The 14,624-nt window shown below is 42.5% G+C and overlaps 1 protein-coding gene across 1 annotated transcript in view; it reads right to left on the bottom strand.

Moving 5' to 3' along the window:
• SLC14A2 (solute carrier family 14 member 2) overlaps positions 1–14,624 on the bottom strand; it is a gene marked incomplete at its 3' end in the record, with an annotated part of 328,265 nt that overhangs the window by 64,655 nt on the left and 248,986 nt on the right. The window contains exon 4 of the mRNA XM_083883166.1: positions 1,274–1,369. The remainder of the gene's footprint in view (positions 1–1,273; positions 1,370–14,624) is intronic.

Genomic DNA, 14,624 nt, shown 5'->3' with positions numbered 1-14,624 from the left:
CATTTGCATCCCTCAGAGACTGACTGTAAAAGGTGAAGCCATTTCTCCTGAAAGACTGTGGGTTACACCCTCGTGAAGTCCAGGCTGAAGGGAATAACCTTGATGCCCATGCCCTGCTTAACCTTTTAGAGACTAAACCATGTCAAAAGGAGCTCAACATGACCCATCAATTGAGCCCTGAAAGCCAACTGCATCCTGGACTTGATCCCCCAGCATGGGCAGCAGGCAAGAGGGGATTCTTGCCTGTCTGCCCCTGTGCTCTGGTGAGACCCTACCTGCAGAGCTGCCTGCAGTCCTGGCTCCAACAGCACAAGGATATGGAGCTGCTGGAGCCAGTCCAGAGGAGGCCACAGGGATGCTCCCAGAGCTGGAGCCCCTCTGCTCAGGAGCCAGGCTGGGAGAGCTGGGGATGTCCACTTGGACAAGAGAAGGTCCAGGGAGACCTCAGAGCCCCTGACAGGGCCCAAAGGGGCTCATGGAGAGGGACTTGGGACAAGACCTGGAGGGACAGGACACGGGGAACGGCTTCACACTGCCAGAGGGCAGGCTTAGATGGGATATTGGGAAGGAATTCCTGGCTGTGAGGGTGAGGAGGCCCTGGCACAGGCTGTCTAGAGCAGTTGTGGATACCCCTGGATCCCTGGAAGTGTCCAAGGCCAGGTTGGATGGAGCTTGGAGCAGCCTGGAATAGTAGAAGGTGTCCCAACTATGTCAACCCAAACCATTCTGTGATTCTAAGGAGAGAGAGTCCCAAGCAGATGCTCTGCTACTACAGGCAATGTGTGCACACAGCAGTTCCATCTCTGAGTAGTAATTGTAATGAGAAGCTTTTTAGTTATGGCACAGCTCTTTTACCACCCCATTTCCCATATATCCTGCAATGAACTAAATATATTTTAATTTGGAGGAGTAATTGGTCCTTGCAACATCTTGAAAGCGAACCTTGAGTGTGTCAGAACTGCAGGGTGATTGAGAGCCTTGCTGTAGCCTGGATGTGTTCATAGTGCTGCAAACACATGACAAGGATCCTCCACCCTGTGTGCTGCCTGCCAAGGAGTCCTCCAGTGAAAGGGTATGGTTGGTTGTGCTTCCCTGAACAGTTAAGAAACTACTTTGAAAGAGCTGTAAGAAAACTGCATTCTCTGCAAATTAAATGAGTTTCTGGCCTGAATGAGAGTGTCTGGTCTAGTAGAGAGGTGAACAGCATACTCAGATGTGAGTCTTCCATGGGCAGGAAGAAGCACCGAGACATACTCAGGGAGCCTGAACTCACCAAGGAAATATGGGATGATCTTGTCCTCTTGCAGAGTCTAGCCTGTCTGCTCCAGCCTGCAGTGTGTTGGTAACTGGGGATGGCTCCTGGTCACATCTCCCTAAAGCAAAGAGATACAGGCCTCTGGAATGCTGGGGTGCCACAGAACAAGAGTGACAGCAGGACAATAACGTCACAGAATGATTTGAGTTGGATGGACCTTAAAGACCATCCAGTTCCAAAGCCCTCTGCCATGGGCAGGGACACCTTCCACTATCCCAAGCAGCTCCAAGCCCTGTCCAATCTGTACTTGGAGACTTCCAGGTATGGGGCAGCCACAGTTGCTCTGGAAAACCTGTGCCAGGGCCTCACCATCCTCACAGGGAAGATTTTTTTTCCCAACACCTCATCTAACCCTGCCCTCTGGGAAGTGGGAAGCTATTCCTTCTTGTCCTGTCACTCCAGACCATTATAAATAGTCTCTCTTCATCCTTTTTGTCAGTTCCCTGCAGGTACTGAAGGCCTCAACTAGGTCACCTAGAAGCTGCCTGTTCTCCAGGCTGAACAATCTCAATTCTCTCAGCCTTTCCCCACAGCAGAGGGGCTCCATCCCTCTGACTGCCTGCTCTGGATTCACTCCAGCAGCTCCATGTCCTTGTGCTGTTAGAGCCAGGGTTGGAGGCAGCTCCGCAGGTGGGGTCTCACCTGAGAACAGGGGCAGAGGTGCAGAATCCCCCCTCCCCTGCTGCCCATGATGTGGGGCCAGCCCAGGGCACAGGTGGGTCGGGGCTGGGGCAGGTCCAGCTCTCACCCACAGCACCCCCAGGTCCTTCTCCCAGGGCTGCTCCCTCTGCTCATCCCCAGCCTGGACTGATCCTGGATGTTGCCCTGACCTGGGTGCAGCTCCAGCACTTGGCCTTGTTAAACTTCATGAGATTTCCATGGGCCACTGTCCAGCCTGTAGAGGTCCCTCTGGATGTCATCCCATCCTCCAGGTATGCCAACTGCACCTCTCAGTTTGGTGCCATCTGCCAATTAACTGAGGGTGGTCTTGAACCCTCTATCTGTGTCATTAATGAAGATATTCAATAAGACTGGTGCCCATATGGACCCTGAGGGACACCACCTGTCCCTGATATCCACTGGGACCCTGAGCCATCGACCACAATCCTCTGGATTGTACCATCCCACCATTTCCTAATCCATCTGATAATTCTCCCACCAAATCTGTCTTAGTTTAGAGAGAAAGATGTGGTGGATGGTGTCAAAGTTTTTATGGGAAATCAGGAAATAAAAGATGAATGTATTTAGAGGGCAACACACCAAGAACTAGTCTAGATGCAAAAAACCTTTGAGGAGCATTAAGGGCCCATGGGATAAAGGTTCCAGTTGCTGGGACCACTGTGATGGTCTGGCACCTCAGTGCACAGAAAGTAGGTGGTGAACAGAAAGTAGTTCCTTTCTGCTGTGCCTTAAAAGATCTCCCAGAGTCAACACAAAGACAAACACCTTGATGCCTTTCTTTGTGTACAACACACCCAGCCTGCACTCAGAGGAGCTGGATTGCTGACCCAAATGCTCACCACTCTTATTTCACCATGATGAAACAGACATATGCTTGTGTAACGAGTTTGTTTGCATAGACAGTCCAGAAGAGTCACTGGTCTAAAAAAATCTCTAAAAGGCTTCCTTTCTTTTTTCCTGTTGCTGTCAAAAGCTGATGATTTTTGGAAACTACAGTTTGAATGGAAAAAGTGTCATCTTTGCTAATATCTTCATCTAAAGATGTAAGTGGGAACAAGCTGTTCCATGAGCAGCAGAATTAACAAAACCATGTTTCTTGTGGATGTATGTCTTAGGTTTGAACTTTCTGGTTAAACTAGGGCACCAACTTAAGATTTTCCTATAGCTATGTTATGAATAATATCTCTGCCCAACACGATTCTCCACATTTTGATAAAGGTAACTGGACCTTCTCTTACTCTGTCTGGTGCAAGTAATCAAGTATCTGTCTTCCCCCAGGCAGTAAATTTTAATGAAACATGTACAATTCCAACAAATTTTGTTGAAACAGGTTCAAAAGTTGTCAGAGGAACATAAAGAGATGAGATGATACACACATAAGTTAGATCATGTAAGTCCTTGTTTTCTTTGGAAACCAGGGCAGAAACATTATCCACAGGCAACTTTTAATGCAGAAAATGGCTATTTATGGAAATCTTTACAGTCTTTTCTATCTTATAAAGGGATAAGATGGAAAGGGATGCAACTTGGCTTCTCTCCTCTGTATTATTTATGACATATGAGTGAAACAATGAATAGAGGTAATCTACAAGGGTTTTCCAGCAACTGTCCTTCCTCTTACAAGTTTTTTAAACTCTTGTTGTGCATCCTTTTGACAAACAGAACCTCAACAATAGGTTTTCACATTTTCAATTCTAGTATTTCACTGTTTGTCCTTCCTGAGACTTTCAGTGAATAATCTTTGAGCTGTTTCGTAAAGACTGTATGAATCAATTCCAGTGCTAGTATTTAAATTTTAAGACAGGTTTTCTGAAGACCAAAAGTTAAGCACTGGTGTTATATAAACACTTAACAAAAGTTCCCCTTTCAGATACTTTACTTTTTCCTATCTTACATTTTAGTAGATTGTTGTCCTACAGTGCTTTAGACTAGACATAATAAAAATAGAAAGTAAGCTATTTTAAAAATCCATTGGTTTTATACCTTTATACAAGGAAGAAGCATCAATGATGCAAGGTGATTTTCCCTCACATGTCCTCTTTCTTACTTGAAGGAATGGTGAAAAACTTTGGATGCCCCGTCCCTGAAAATGTCCAAGGCCCAGTTGGACGGGGCTTGGAGCAACCTAGGGTAGAGGGAGGTGTCCCTGCCCATGGCAGGGTGTGGAATGGGGTGAGCTTTAAGGTCCCCTCCAACCCAAACCATTTTGTGATTCTATAATACGGCTTTGAATATATAATCTCAATACTATTTCTACTCAAAGCCTAGTTATATTTATTTTTCTCTTCTTGTCGTTCTTCATTAATTCAAGACTAAAAAGTGATAAAAACTCTGATCACTCTTTTGATTTTAAACAAGTCACTCTTCCTTGGAGCTGGACCTCAAAGCTCCATGTGTCCTGGGTGCACTGCAAAGCCCAAACCTATTCCTTATAATTTCCATTCTTTTGGTTTTCAGAGAGTGTTTCTTTAGCCAGTCCTTGTTGTGGCCAGTACCAGTGACAAGGGAAGTATTTATAGTGCTGAATTCAAAGGGGCACAAGGCAGTGCTAACAGCACTCCATCACTTCATTTTTCAAGGCAGTGACATAGCTGCAGACTTAAAGATCACTCATCATGATAGGAATATTTATCTCCTGGAAAATCTTTGTGTTAAAACTGCAGTGCAGTGAAATGAGCTCTGGGCTTTTTGCATGATTCACAGTTTTTCATCATGCAGTTTGAGCATTGCTGGTTCAATCAGCACTTTTTTTTTTTTTTTTTTTTTTTTTTGATAGAGACATAGAGACAGTGGTGCACAGGGCTATTCCTCAGGCTTCTTCACCCACATATTCTTATGTTGACTGTGCACTCAACCTTTCATTACCTTCTTATTTTATTTCTTTTCACACATTGCCTGTTTTTGGGGTTCATGATGAATTTTACACAACAGTTCTGTGGGGCAGCTCATGGCAGCAGGGAGAGATGTAGGTACCCACAGCTCTGGTCCTTCATGGCCATTCCTCAATGGCTTCAGTCTCTGAATCTAAAATCAGAGGATCTGTTTTATCTATCCCTGAGCTCCTATAAGTATGGGTGAGTGTTTGCCTCAGGCCACTCATATCAGGAGAGTGACAAAGGCAGGGCAGGAGAATTGGACATGAGTTGAGATGGAAAATCTCTTGGAAATGTGGGATATGCAGCCAGAAACTACAATGTGGATTGTCACCTAACACTGAAATGTTCAAAGGTGCACATTCTGCTGGGACATATCAACTTTTACTTCCTATCTCTCATTTTCCTCTTGTCCTCCTGCAGCAAATAACCTGCCCTGGGGAGCTGCCTCTTTAGCCTGTGCAGGGAGCTAGACCAGGCTACACCACCTGGCCATGGCTGTTTCCTCTCCTCTCTGCTCTAGCTGCTGAAGATCTGGCAACAGCTCCATGGAGTGACGGGAGCCTGACAGAGGGGATGTGAATACGGGAGCCTGACAGAGGGGATGTGAATAGCTTGCTCTTGATTGACAGCCCCTCCATGGAGTAGTCTGTTAGATTAACTTCAGAGAACCCTGGAGATCCCATCACCATTTCACAGGGTGCTGTAGAAACATATCATGAAGTTCCAGCCTCCTTTCCCTGAAATGGCAATCTGTCTCTTAAGAGGCAGCAGGTGTAAGCAGCTTGCATACGTCAGTAAGGAAAGAAAAAAGGGTTTTGAGGGGTTTGGGAAATACACAGACACCACAAAGTGGTGTTTCCCTTTAGCTAATGGCATCAGAGATTCCTCAGTGTGCCCTGGAAGTGGTGGTCTCCAGTAGCTGATCACCTGCCTATGTCACGTTCCCTATCTGTGTGGGTTTGCTCCAGCCATAAGGTATCAGAGAACATCATACTGGATGAAGACCCAGAAATTTGGATTCCAGTGCCTGGACCTGCAGATGTTCACACTGTTGATATAGAAATAAGGCTAAGACTTTTTATTATTACTATTATTATTATTATTACTATTATTATTATTATTTCCCAAGCAGCTGTCAAAGCGAATTTGAGAAAAAGGACTTTTAAGTAGTGCTTAAATGAGGAATTAGTCATGGAAAATTCTTTCTCTGAACTTTTCCAATTCCATTAACAAAGAAATGTTTGTAAAACAAAGCCTTGTGCTTAACACTGACATTTCTAAGTTTGAAATTGCTCTTGTAGCAGTTGAAATGAAGTTCATACATCAGTTTGAGAACAGGTTTACATCTGTGTGGAACAAGGACCTACTTGTAGGAATCAAGAGAGAAAAATATTCCTTGTGAGACAACGAGGCATGCACTGAGATTATGAGTGAAAGTATCTGAGCCTGGTGAAAGCAGTTCCTTGATCAGACTGTTTTCTAAAGTCATCATTACTTAACAAGAATAATTATTTTTATCTTGAGCAAATATTGGCAATCTCTAAAAGAGAGATGAATCATAAAATGATAGAGTCATGGAATGTTTTGGGCTGGTAGGGATCTTTAAAGGGGAAGGAGGTCTTTAAAAATAGTTTATTTCCAAGCCCTCTGCCCTCTGGGAAGGGACATGTTCCACTAGACTAGATGCCTCCATGCTCAATCCAACCTGGCCTTGGACATTACACTTCCATTTGGGATAGAGCAGTAATGGCTTCTCTGGGCAACATGTGCCAGGGCCTCATCACTCTCACAGGGAAGAATTTCTTCCTAATATGATAGTATCAATCTAACATTGTCCCCTGACAGTGTTTTCTCTTGTCGTTTCCCCTTGTACTTCCATTCCATGACTTTCCGAAGTCCCTCTCCATCTGCTTCTCTCATGTGGTTTATGGACTGCCAGTACACATCAAAGGATCATGTTGAGCTTCTCATCTGTCAACACTCCTTAGTCCTTCATCTCAGAGATTCTCTCAATCCATTCTCTGTCCAGCCTGTGTTTGTGTTTTGGATTGCCTCAAACCAGGTGCAGAACCTTGCACATGGTCTTGTTGAACTTCATCAGGTTCACACAAGTCCAGCCCTTGGGGCTGCTGAGCACTGTGAATGTCATATTGTTTGTTACCAGTAATTGTGCGATGTCTGCCTTGAGGTAGAGGTTTGGTATATAGAGACCAGGTTCCTGATATACTTCCCGGCCTATGGTTTCATCCTCATTAAAGCTAGGCTAACATAATCTTTGTTTTCTTGCTTTTCCTATTTTAGCCAATGCCAAAAAACCCTGCTCTCCCGATATCCTTCTAAATTATCTTCTTGTAAAAGCCCTTAAAGACAGTCTATGTCATTCATGGGCTCATGATCTCTAAGGGGTGGATTGAAGGTTTTCTTTTATGAAGCACCACGTGCTACTCCTGGAACTGCTCTGTGATTTGAACTTTCATATGAACTTTCACTGAAGGATGATGAGAACATTTTCAAACATGGGGACTCCTGCGCCCATTTTGCTAATGGATCATGGAGACTGAAGGGCTCACTGAGGCCACATGTCAATGGTGTCAAACACAGAAGCAACATTTTTCAGCCTGGGATTTCCAGCTATTTCTGGTCTCTATTATTTGTCAGCTTCTAAAACTCACTTCGCCAAAGCATATTCAAATTTAACAAGAAGTGAAGAACTGTATTACCTCATTTATTGTAAAGAAACTCTTTACTGTGAGGGAGGTCCTGGCACAGGTTGCCCAGAGCAGCTGTGGCTGCCCCTGGGTCCCTGGAAGTGTCCAAGGCCAGGTTGGATAGGGCTTGGAGCAACCTGGGATAGTGGAAGGTGTCCCTGTCCATGGCAGGGGGTGAAACAGGATGAACTTTAAGGCCTCTTCCAAATAGTTCTGTGATTCTTTGATTTTATAACTATGGGCCATTTTGATTGTGATTTGGTGTGGAACACAATACCTGTGACTTCTAGTAGAAATGGCATAACAGTCATGAAAATAAGAATGTTTGGCAAAGTTTTTGATCCTAGTATTTGTAGAAACAGACAGGAAAGGATTTCCTATCATGAAAAGCAGATAAATAGTCTTCAGGGAAAGAAAATTTCTCAATGTCACCTTCCTAAGATAAACTTCTGAGACCCCAAATATAGCTACTCTGATGCTAATTCTGTGCAGAAAGGAAGCTTGGGCTGTGTCACCAAGGTACTCAGCAGTTATGAGGTGTATATCTTAGAAGATCATGCAAGGAATTAAGCATGAAGATGCCATTTAATTATACATTTATGCACTTATGCACTCGCTTTTTTATTATTTTTTTAAAGCAAACTCTTTGCTGAGCATTTACTTCTTTGAGTTAATGACAATAATTACATGAAAATCCATTCAGGCTTCTCAAGATGCTGATTTTGCAAACTGGCAATACAAATACTTTAATACCATTTAAATACACTGTAATTGCACTTGATTCTAAGTAGTGGCATTTTAAAAGCTGTATCATTTGTAAATATTAGATGCCCCCCCCCCCCCGCCCCCAACTTTAACATCAATCCTTAGTGTATCTGGTTGATGTCTGTCTTGATAAATTATTCTGCTGAAAGAGCTGACCATAAAGAGTAACATTTTCCATTAAAAATTAATACATTTGCCTGCCACAGGTCCTCGTGTAAGCGCAATACAATGGTCTGTATTGTCTGTCTGTCAGCACATCCATGTCGATTTGTGGTTTACCTAAATCCTACAAAGTTCTGAGAAAATTGCTGTTTTGATACCTGTCATTCATTAGTAATATTTATATTACTAATGTATTACAATATTTGCACACTGGCAAGTGACACCAGCAGTCTGGTTAGCTGTCAGCCAGGCTCACAGCATGAAAGAAGAGAAATGACTTTGCCTCCTTATTGAATGAAAGGACAACATTTTTTCTGCGTTTTTCGTCAGCACTCCGTTTTCCAAAGGGATTTCAAATGGCTCTCTGGTGGTTTGGTTAGGGATGGGCACAGCTCTCTGTGGCCGTGCAGAAAACTGGAGCAGTACAAACAGTGTCATCAAGCACAATTCCCTACACCTCTGCTCCTGATTCACATCTCTCTGCTGAGAAACTCACTGGGTGCCCTGCCAAAAGTAGTTTGAGTTTCTCCCACCACCTCCATTTTGCCACGATGGACATCCTAGGACCTAATATCCCGTGTACATAGGAAGATGCCCTCCCTTCCAGATTGTATGCAGCCTTGGAAATTTTAATGTGGTTGTGGATAACATTTTAAAGTTGTCCTATTTTTTGGCCATATTTTTCTTTCCTTTATATTGCTTTACTGTGTACCTAATTATTGTAAATTTGGACAACTCTTTTATTCCATATTTTCAAGGAACATTTTTTTGCTTATGTGTACATTGTCTGTGTACATATTTTGTGCAAACTGTTTAAAAAAATGTATTTCCTTTCTCCTTTGCATTTCAACCTGTTCAGAAAAGTCTAGCTGAATGATGCCTCACCTATGGAACTGTCTTTGCTCAAGTGCTAACACTTTGCAAAACTTACTTAATATTAATGAGGTTTTGTTTCAGAAGGGTAGCAAAGCAACGTTCTGTGAAATCTTTACGAATTTATTTGATTATTTTCTATTTTTTTCTAGTTTGATTTTTCTAGTTTTTTGTTGGATGACAATAATGCAAACCCCCAGAAGAATGTGATTCAAAACACTTCATTTTCCAGGAAACATGTTTTTAATTTTTTTCTGTGAGGCTGTTTCCAAATAGAATGAAGACAGCTGCTGAGAAATTAAACGTTTTGCAACTTACCTTGTGTAGAAAGAGAAAAGTGAGAACTACCTATGAAGTCAGGCCAAATAAAAGAGAGCTTTGTAATGAACATTGTCTAAAGGTAAAGTTGATTTTCAGTCAGCCCCAGGATCCTACATTTTCCATTCTATTATGTTAATAGATAGGGGAGTGAAATATTTTCTTTCTTTCTTTTTCTCCCTTTTTGTTCTCCCTTCTCCTTTGCCTTTTCCTTTCCCACATCAGATTTGTTTCTTTCAGGGATCACTAGCCCCTTCAATTGGATAGTGTCCTGGACTTTCATGCTGACTATGTATTTAATATGAGAGCAAACCAGATTTTCAGTCAGCCATGCTCACATGCAGTTGAAGATCCATCCGATACTTTGTTGGTAGAAAGTGCACTCTCTGTATGATTAAAATTCCCCAGAATTTCTTGTTCTGTGAGGCAGCTGAAACTACACTGGTTTCAAAATTCTGTTTAATATAAAGAAATCTGTTTAGCAATTAAAGTAAGTAAAAATGTGTGTTGTGTGGAAAATTTTGTCCAACAATCTACTAACCCTTGCACATATCTCAGTGTTTTTATTGAAGTTCATTTTCCGTAACTCAGGCATCTCTAAAGGAGATCTGAGGATGTCACCCAATAACTGAAGAAATATCCTAGGTGGGAGAAGTATCAGTATGGTATGTTTCAAGACATATTTTTAAATCCTGATTTGCATGACTGCATAACCTTTGTATACCTGTTGTAAATACAAAAAATATGTGTGCATATTCTGTTAACAGTTATTACAGTTTTACACAGAAGCTCATTCCTCTGTGGATGTTTATGCATGTGCACCACACACCCGGAAAAGTGTCCAAACATCTTTGTGCCCCACATTTCCCATTCTTTCTTCCAACAAGAGAGTTTTCTGAAAGACTGGTTATATTAGCAAAATGAAACACTCTGATGTGACATGCTGATACCCCACATATTGGGAAGAATGAAAGGATCTGCCTTTCAGTGAGAACTCTTTTGATAAACTCACATGCTTGAATGATTAAACCCAAGGATTAAAATATCTTTTACAATATGTAATTTTTTTTCCTTTCTCTCAGTAACTTTAACACAGGAAGGGAGGACAGAGGAAGAGAGAGAAATAAGCTTATATTCTTAACTTTCCTAATCCATATTCCATTCCAGAACTATAAGATGTGATAAAGATAGGTAAGCAGATTAATTTAGCAGAATTCCAGACTTCTGATGCAAAAGAGGAAGGCAGAAACATTTTATAATTTCTGACATATGGAACATGTAGTTCTGACTGCAATATGGAATGGATGATCAAAGTCATGATTTCAATAGATCCTAGGAACATTTTTAGCCTTAAAGTCATTAGTAAACTTCAATTTAGGAGCTGAACCCTAAAACCTTAATTTGGACAAAGCACTCCTACTTGGGAGCATAGCAACTCACTCACAGGTCAAAATTTAATATAATTCTTGAACCAGGCAGCTCAATGTCTTGGAGAAAATGACTAAAAAATACTTAGAAAATACCTTCAAGGTATGAGGATGAAATTGAGAGCTAAGCACAGGGAAAATAAGAACTAAGGCTTTCAAAGAAAATTGAAGCTTTGGAGAGCCTTCAACTGTTTTGATTTATATTTTAACATTTTAGAGATTGCAGCTTTGATTAGCTGAGACCCTCTCCAATTCCCCTTCAGCTCTGATTTATGGGCAGGCTGAATCTCAGTAAAATGAAAGCTAAATGAGGTGTTCTTTAAAATTACCTTTGAACACTTAAAGAAGGTAAGGAAGAGGGCAACTTGGTTGGTGCTGACATGAAGGGGAATGGGATATGAGGGTGAGAGTTTTTAGGAGCTGAAATATTTTGAATACTGGAGAGGAGGAAGGAACAGAAAGAACAGGATGTCAGGGTGTTTCTAATTGCTACATGTGATAGCAGTTATATACACATCACTTTTGACTGGGAGATGCATGAAATTAGACTTGTTAGCAAAAACAAGGCTGTTTGTGCATATGTAAGATGGAATTTGATGGGGGTTTTTTGTGGTTTAGTTTTTGTTGGGAAGAAGTTTTTTTTTTCTCAGTTTATCAAAGAAATGGCTTTACAAAGGATTGTCTCAGATTATTCAAAGTTATTCTGATAGAAATTCTGTAGCTCCCAGGAAGCAACTAGACACTTCCAGGTGAAACTACAGGGATGGTTCATGGGGAATGAACCCACCGGCTCAGCATAAAATCATAGATTCTATAGAATGGCTTGGGTTGGAAGGGAACTTAAGGATAATCTTGTTTCAAGCTCTCCGCCATGGGCAGGGACACCTTTCACTATCCCAGGCTGCTCCAAGCCCTGTTGAACGTGGTCGTGGACAATCCCGGGAATGGGGCAGCCACAGCTTCTCTGGGCAACCTATGCCAGGGCTTCACTACTCTGACACCCAGGAGTTCCTTTCCACTCTCCCATCTAACTCTGCCCTCTAGCAATGGGAAGCCATTTCCTGTTTCTGTCCCTCCATCTCTTGTCCTTAGTCCCTCTCCAGCTCTCCTGGAGCCCCTTAAGATATCCTTTACTTCAGGCTGAACAACTTGAATTCTCTAACCTATCTTCCTAAGAGAGATGCTCCAGCCCTCAGATAATTTGTGTGGCAATCATCCTGGACTAGCATCCTTTAATAATATGGTGGATAGAAAAAGTTCAGTACATGACCATGGTCTTCCCAGTCCTCCCCAGTTTTTGCTTTTCATGTTGTCATTCTATCTAATAGAGAAGAAAAATACTAGTTAACACTGGCATTATCAGTAGCCAGCCAGAAATGGCTAATAGTGTCCCTTAAGGCAGTATCCAGGTCTACAAATGTTCTCAGCCCTGTTCTCTTCACAGCTGCTGGCATAGGAACTGTCTCCGTTCAAGGATGTGCACTGTATGACAGTGGCACACAAGGGGTCAGAGTCCCACCCCACCAAGCTGCTGCAGTTGTCTCGTCCCTGTAAGAAAAATATCAGGTGCAGAGGAAATTGCACATGACAAATTGTTTGAAAACATGTCTCTTAAATGAAGTAAGGAATGTGTCATAAGCAGATGATCCCTGTGAGAGTGGTAGCTGCCAAAATCGTGAGTTAGGCCATGATGTTTGCAGAAGATTTTAATATTTTGCAGCTGGAATGTGCATATAACGACATATTCCCACCCCACATTCTTGCTGAGTTTGAAGGCATGAATACAAATGATCACTGATTGGCTCAAAAACCTCCTTGCAGATACCATGGATTTGTTTTTTGACAGCCTTTATCATGGCAAGAAGAACTGTTGGGGTATTATGAGTGCAAAAGAATGAGTCTGACTGTGGGGGAATGTTTAAGTTTTCCTAGTTAGTTAAAACAGCCGTAGGGCATCTTGGATTGGGTTCAGCTTCTTAGCTTGGACACAGATCTCAGTTATCCTCTGTTCTTGGCACTGGTCTTTGCTTGCCTGACAGCCTAGTGATGGGAATCCAGGATCTTCGAGTACATAAATCTGTTCCTACATAGGTGTCACCTCATTCTGCAGTTGCGTGCTCAGCATTCAAACATTTCCCTTGGTTGTTTCTCACTGACAACTGTTTCTTCCCAGTGGGGAGGAGATGAGCCATGGCAAGCCATTATCACTCCTCTAAGATGATGTTGAGTAAGCCCCGACATCAGTGCTGAAGATAACTGTGGTCTTGTGTAGTCAGTGGCTTGGATCATTTCCTATTTGCCAGAATATTGTCTCAGCAAGGCAGTCTCACCCTTATCAACACAAATAGCTCACAAGCATCCCCTGGGACATGCACAAGGGCGAGTAGTGGCCTTCTTGTGATATCTCTTGCATTCCTTGTAAGGTTTTTATTCCAGACACAAGTAAAACTTTTGATGCCACTGATGTGGCTGTTTGCAGCCAGTTTGAGAGAACCATTGTGGGCTGAAGTGCATAGTTACTATTTTCCTAACTACTAGCATCAAGTAATAACTTAAATGATGTTGCTTCTGGAATTAGCCAGATCCCACAGCTTTTCATCTTTATTCTTGAGACATTTGGCTTCCCCTGTCTTCCTAATCACTTTCTCATGTGTTAAGTCAGGGTTGAGCATTTCTGATGCAAAGCACTCTTTCATGCACAAACCATAAAGTCACAACAGAGTTTCATCATGTTTCCAGACAGAGAAATGGCAGCTTCTTAGGGGAATTGCATTGGGACTGGAACCTCAGTGGAGAAGTTCTCCCTCTCCGCAACTTCTGGGAGACGACGAAGGCCCTAGAAAGGTCACGAGAGCTTCTTGCCTGCCTGAATAAGACCCATAGCTGAACTGAAGAAGGAGTTGGAGCAGAGGAAAAAGATCTGTGCAGGCATGCATGCATTATCCAGTCACAGCAGATGAGGCTGCTAATCCTGCTGCCTCCGAATGCCTAGTGCCATTGGTGTTTCCTTTGGAAACACCTCAGTATTGGCAATAGTTTGTGGCCAGTCCCTAAGTGTGTGCTGCCAATTCCAGGGAGAACATTGAAAGTGGTAATGGGGCTGCCTGCAAATGGCAACACACAGACACCCCCATGATGATGTTCTCTGTCTGCCACCCCTGTCATGCACAGAGACTAAACAGATGTCTCACTTCCTCCCAAAATTTGACTGCTTATTTCTTTGCAAAGACAGAATAGGCAATAAAAAGACTGCCAAGACAGGATGGACACCATCAGCCTGTGGCTGGAGAGTATGAACTTAGGGGGGTATTTTATGGCTTAAATTGTCATGCCATAAGCACTCCTGAAAGATAAATGGGAAAAAAGTAATCTCAAGAAAGATTCTGAAGCAGTTCAGATGTTTTAAGAAGGAGAAAGTTGTGCATTTCTTTGTCCCCTAGGTCCACAACTAACCTTATCTATCTGCAGTTATTCTCACTTAGCTAACACCTATTCAGCA

This window comes from Zosterops lateralis, assembly GCF_965231275.1.
Source record: "Zosterops lateralis genome assembly, chromosome: Z".
NCBI lineage: Eukaryota > Metazoa > Chordata > Aves > Passeriformes > Zosteropidae > Zosterops > Zosterops lateralis.
Note: the sequence above shows the minus strand (reverse complement) of the source record. Positions and strands in the feature narration are given on the sequence as shown.